Raw genomic sequence first — 6,846 nt, 5'->3', positions numbered from 1 at the left:
GTATATTTATGTTCATTCATATGCAAGGAGCAAGTGATTTGGATTCTACCCGAGATTCGCGATATCGCTACATCGCGGCATCGCCGCAGGCATAAAGGGAGCCATTGAACCTCGGGGCTTCCCAATGATTCCGCGACCTTGCAATGCAGTGGCCTCGGGGGATTACGTTAGACTGCTTTATCATTTTTGTGGTAAAAATTAACGTGTGAAATATATATTTGTCTTATATAAAATACCGTTATAAGATCCTGTTGTTTCTGAGAACTTTGAAATGTTTTTTTAGCCAAATTAAAGTTTATTTAAAGAAAGATTCATATATGGAAAAATTATTATCTGAAAATGCATTTTTGAGAAATAAACTAGTGTGTGTGGTGAATGATATCCTTATTTGTAACCATCTCATCTACCTAACGACAGAGCTTCTCTTTCCTTTCATATATCTTCGCAACACAATGTGATGTACAAGGTGTCTCGACCTGCTGTGCTACGTTAATGGCAGATACCTGAGATTATTTTGAGACGAAAATTTTAATACCAAAATATCGAGGCTATGATAGTTTTTAAATGAGAAGTATTCAAAGTTTACTAATCAAAGTGTCTGAAATTCGCGCGGTCAGTCATGACACATTGATGAACAGTAGTAAAGATGTTTTCAAGATTAACTCTGGAGAAAAGAATGAATAAATTAACGTGTGAGACACCCTGTATAATAATATAATAAATAGGTATTTACAGCTTACATTTACGAATAGTTTATATACAATAATAACACTTTATTACATATATAATAACACTTTATTATTAAGGGAAAATTTATAATGTCCGAATAAACCATGCGTTCACACGTGATATCAAAGATCATCGTTTAAAAACGATCAATCTTCAACACGATCATCTTCAGTGCGCAATACAGGGATGAGAATTATTTCAATGAAAAAACGCAAATTAATGAGTTATAAAAAAAAAACTTAAATTAATATCTCGCATTATAGTTAAAAATTGATATTATATGTGTATAGTATATGTGACCTTATTGAGAGCCTCTTGGTGTCGGAAAGGGTGTTCATCGTTCTTACAGTTCAGTTTGGAATGATGATGGTGTACCGTGCTATGACAGAGTCGAAAAAAATAATAATTAGAATTTAGAATTTGCATTTAAAAGTCGAAGTTACAAAGACAATAGTCATATTAATAAAATCAATTAACCAGACGTATTAATATATTCTTTGTCACTTCATAATTGCGGAAGTAAAATATACAAGAGTCAAAGTTTGAAAATTGTTATTTAATAGAATTACGTGTTACGTTAAAAACGTACTATTATGCTTGTTAAGAGAAAAAAAAGTAAATCGATTTGAATTAATACTTGAGAATCAGCGAAGATGTCACTTCAGGAGAGAGAAAAGAATTCGTGTGTATATGAGTCAAACAATAAATGACAAATGCGAAAGGAACGAAGGAAGAAAATGTGAGATAGGCATCATCAAAGATTTGAATAATTGAGTATGACTGAATTATTTGAATAAATTCGAGACACATTTGAATACTTTAAATTTATACAATTTGGTACAGCAAAAACGCAATATCAGCTCATATCTTTCGGAAGATTATCAGATTAGAAAAAATTTATAATTCATAAAGACATAATTTTGTATTAAAATAAAGTAAATTGACAAGTCAAAAATTGTCTGTACACTATTAAATTTGTAGTGCTAAATCATGTTCAATTTGAGTCATTTTTAACTATTCTCTACAGGTCGCCACTGCAGTTCCTAATCAATATGTCGTTAATTTAACTAAAATAATGTTAAATTAACTAAAACAATGGAATTAAAATAATATTGTTATGTGTTAAAATAATAAATTTTGACACGTAATAATTATATAAAAACAATATTATTTAACTCAAGATATTGATTTAAATTTTATCGTATAATAAATATATAACGGTACAGGGACTTAAATTTCATCGTGACGTCGCTAACAGGTTCAAGCATATGCAGTTATATATATAATACATGACATTACCCGTAATCTCTTCAATCACTCTTTTGTTACTCATTTTTAGATGAGTTTTATTGCTCGACCGGTTTTATTCATAAAAAGTTTAAGGTTTTAAAACCTGATTTTACCTACACGCTGTTCTAAATAGATATAGCGCGTAATAACAGTATACGTATTCATACAAAAAAAATCAATTTGGGACGTAATTTGTCAAACGATATCAACCAATACTCATCATCTTTAAAAAGAAACAAGTTATTCGTATTGCTACTCTGGTGAAAAAAATTTCTTCTGTTTTTTCAGAAATTTTTGTAAGAATTAAGACTTATGAAAAATTCTGAAAAAAATATATAAAATTTCTCAGATACTTTCACAAGTAAAATTGATCGAGGATTTTCGGAATATTTCAGTATCCTTATTTCTTATGTATGAAAATTTCTGATAAATTGCAAAGATTTTCTCATATTTATTCAGATTTCTACAAAGATATGTTGGCAGGAGAAATTTGTAATATTTTATTTTTATGTTGTCTGAGTTTTTCTGAAGAACGTTCCAATTCGTATAAAAAATCTGAAAAATTCTGAGCACATTCTGAGAAAGTCTGAAAATTTTTATTAATAGAAATTCTGATTAATAATATGAAAAATTTTAAGACACTTTTCCAGGATATATACAAGGTGTGCCAGGAGGTCACTCGTTAGCTCTCGGCGGGTGAACAGGTGGAAAGTTGGAGGAGGCGGAAAGGGTGCTGTAGACGTGGGTGTGTGAAGGGGTGGAGAGCAGGAGTAAAGGAAAAGGTGAAGGGGGTTGAGAAAAAGCGGAGGCATTGGAGGTGAGGGCGGATTCAAGGAAATGCGGTCGGAAATCGAGAAGGAAGAAGAATGCTGAGAGTGAGGTTAGGATGACGTTGAGGAAGTGGGAGAGGACGCCAGAGACGGAAGAGGTGAGAGGCGGCGGACGGAAGAGGAAACATGGGACCCGCTGATTGGCTGTCGGCGAGAAGGAAGTGCGGGGGATGCATCGGTCAGAGCCGGCGCGGGGAGTCGACGGCTCCGAAAGAGTACGTTGGCACCACCGCGGGGCGGTAGGACGCGATACGCTGGAGTGCGCGGCGGGCAGAGCAGGCCGGTAAGGAAGAGAGAGGGGATATCGGCGACGGAGGAGATGGCGCAAGAGACGAACGGTTTAAGGCGAGCGCACAAGAGCTCAGCACGACGGCCAATGAGATGGAGCGGGTGAAATCGATGAATCGAGAGAATGAGTCGATCGAGGAGGTGAACGGCCAACGTCCGTAGATGGCATGCAGGTAGTGCAGGTAGCAGTATGGCCGATGGCGAAGAGAACGTATGACGGAGAAAAGTATCGATGGCGGAGGAGATGGAGTAAGAAGCGACGGACGAAGGTAAAGGCGGGTGCACAATATGGATCGATAAATCGATAAGTCGAGCAGGTCGATGTGGTCGATGCGGGAAGGTGAAAGGACAGCACGTGGCAGATGGTTATGGCGGATGGAAGGGCAAAGGTGACAAAGGCGAGAGTGGACAGGAAAAAGAGTAAGAGAGCGACAAGGGAAGCGAGGAAAAGAGCGGACGCACACACTCACACACACACACGCAAGCACGAGGGGCGAGAGGAGAGGGAGAAAGAGGTTGGAAGGCAAATTTTAAGGAGATTTTGTTTGTAGGGAGAGGAGGAATCGAGTGGAGGGAGCCGGGTGTGTGAACGGAGAGCGGAGGGAAAAAAAAAAAAGGAGGAGCAGGGAGGAGGGCAGAGGAGGAGAGCCAGGGAGGTGCAAAGAGAGGAGGCGAGAGAGGAAGAGATAAAAAGAGAGAGGGACGAGGAGAGGGGACGTAGAAAAGGAAGAGAAAGGAAGCGCGAAGAAGGGGGGACGGAGGACGGAGAGAAGAGATGGAGGAGTCCCAGAGGAGGTTGAGGGTGTGGGGCAGAATAGCGGACGAGTTAGAGAGGATAAGAAGAGAGCCGGAGAGAAGGGAAGGGAAGGTGGGGAGAGGGGAGAGCACAGAGGTGAGAGGGCAAATGAAAAGGAGGGAAGGAGACAAGGAGAGAAGCGAGACGGAAGAGAACAGGAGCGGCGAAGAGGGACAGTGGATGGTGGTGATGGGAAGGGAAGAAGAGCGAGGGTGGAAAACAGGAGACTGTGGGTGGATGGTAGGGAGATAGAATGGAAGGAGGAGGAGGGAAAATGGGAGGAGGTAGAAAGGGGAGGGGATAAGGTTGACAGCTAGGAACGGGAGGAGGAGGAGAAGGGGAGGGTATTAGGATAGAAGAAAAGCGAGAAGGAGGAGGGTGAAAACGGGGTTAAGAGAGAGAGAGAGAGGGAAGGGAAATTAGAATAGGAGAGAGAGTGGAGGAGAGGAGGAGAGCAGGAGCGGGAGGAGGTAGGAGGTGGAGGAGAGCACGAGAGAGACGGAGGAGAAACCCCACAGGAGCAGGAAGAGGGCTAACAGACACAGGGCAGGAGATAGACAGGAAGGAAGAGATGAGACAGGATGAGATGGAAGGAGGCGGCCTAAGGTCGGGAAGGAAGAAGAGAGGGATAAGGGAAGGGAAAAAGACTTATTGTGAGGTCGCAAAAGGCCAGGAATTGGAATAAAGGGAAAATTTTGTAAGAGGTTTGGGTACGTTCCTCGTATAAAAACGCCTTGTAAACCCTGAGGGGAGAGACAATAAACACACATACATACACATATATACAAGGTGTGCCATTTTAAATGCCCCAGGCAAATATTTAGAAAAATATGAAAGATACAGAAAAACATTTTAGACAAAAGTTATAGAATATCAAAGTTACAGTGCGCCAGACTAGAGTCAAGCTCAACAGGGTCTTCTTTCCCCGCTAATTTTTCCAAGCCCGTTCCCTTGGCAGTGGTTTCGCTAGATAGTAGATAGGGACAGTGGGAATCTCGTTAAGGGGGAATATCAAAGGGGACAAATAATAGTAAATTTTCGAAAATATTGATTTTATCATTATTTGTCACCCTTGATATCCTGCAACTTTTGTCTAAAGCGTTTTTTCATATCTTTCATATTTTTCTTGAGATATTTACCTGGGGCATTTAAATGAAAAATGACACCCCACATATATTAGTTTTTAATAAGTACATTATTTCTGCGACGATATGAAGAAACGTGCATCTTACACTTGAACGTGTTAAAAATCTCTTCCTTTGAAGATAAACTGATGACTATGAGCTCTAATGACTTTTATCTCTATAATAATTACCTTTAACTTCTTTTTAATAACATGGACCGATGAAATCCATCCATGAATCATGCCAAAATAATATTTTTTAAATTATTCTTAATTCAATAAATATATATAAATATATGTAAATGTAGTACCCCAGGTAGCACATACACGTTTCAGAAATGTTTTATAAGCGTTTTTCCGAAACGTTTTATAACCAATTTCTAGAAACGTTTCTCATGAGTAAAAATGTCCATTTGAACTGGTGCACATTCGTGCAATAAGTTAAAGTGAAACAAAATATACTTGTCTCACTCTAACTTAATTGCATTACTGATGTGCACCAGTTCAGGAAGTTCTTCAAAACGGAACACGGGTATAAATGTTCTTCCAATGGCCACGTTCATTTATTTTGCAGAACGTTTATTTTGCAACTAATATTGTAAGTTTTCTAAGCTCAGATTTGTCCGATGACAAATAGATTAAGACCGGTGTAGGACAAAATTAATTTAAGTAAATAAGTATATATCTTATCAATTTAATGAGCATGAGCGCAGGTACGTTCCCGGAATACAGTAATTTATTCTGACGCATAAGTAGTGAATTTCCGACTTTACATTTCCTGTGGAAATAAACGTAATAAACATCTAATAGAACGAACTCTGAAGCTATTTAATTAACATCGAAGAAAATTCTATGTATATATTTCTAGGATAATTTCATCAATTTATATCATCCAGCGTGAGTCGTGGCATGAAAAAAAGATTAACTTGTTCCGATGTGTAGTACATTACAGTGGAGGAAAAACCCGTATAATCTCTCGCTTCTGACGTCACAAACCAATATGTTGTAGTGAGGAGCAAAGACGCCTTAAGCGTTCTCAAGAAAAGGAAGAAGGAAAAGGAACCAGTTTATGAATTATAAATATTGATCCTGTCGCGCTCTACATGTTTAAACAATTCAACTTACAATATTGAATGATATTTGTCAGATGAGTTGAAACTTGTAACCCGGAACAATTTTTTTTTTTAATATAATTATGTATAAAATTTGTTCATGTATGTTTTTTTTCTCTTGTATAATCTTTGTTTGTATAGGTATACAAGAAAAATAATAAAAAAAAAGAATTTAAAAAAATTCTCTATTTTCGAAAAATTACTACTTTTTTTAATTCCTGTGTTTGATAATTTTTTACATATATAAAACTATGAACTGAACAAAATAGGAAAATTTTTTCTTACTTTGTAGGCCTGTCAAGTGTCCAAAAAATGTCTGCGTAAATTTTCGACTTCCTAATTTGAAAGCTTGAAGATTCCTATTTTGCCCAGCTCGTAGTTTTCTATATGTAAAAATGACTAAATTCACAGAAACTAAAAAAAGTGACTTTTTGAAAGTAGAGATTTTAAGCTTTAAACACTTGCAACATAAAATAGGGTATGCAACAAGTGCTGGAAGATGAAAATTTACGGGTGCGGAGTTGACGCATGAGCCGAAGGCGAGTGCGGTCACCGCACCCGGGAATTTTCAACTTCACGCACGTGTTGCACAAATAACTATTTTAGACTTAAATTTTGTTAATTTTTGACGAAGTTACAACATTGCCTGAATTTTACCTATTTTTTAAAGAAAAATTA

Source organism: Temnothorax americanus, unplaced genomic scaffold (genome assembly GCF_048541705.1).
Source record: "Temnothorax americanus isolate GAGA-0224 unplaced genomic scaffold, ASM4854170v1 Scaffold37, whole genome shotgun sequence".
Classification (NCBI taxonomy): Eukaryota; Metazoa; Arthropoda; class Insecta; order Hymenoptera; family Formicidae; genus Temnothorax; species Temnothorax americanus.
This window is presented reverse-complemented; position numbering follows the sequence as displayed.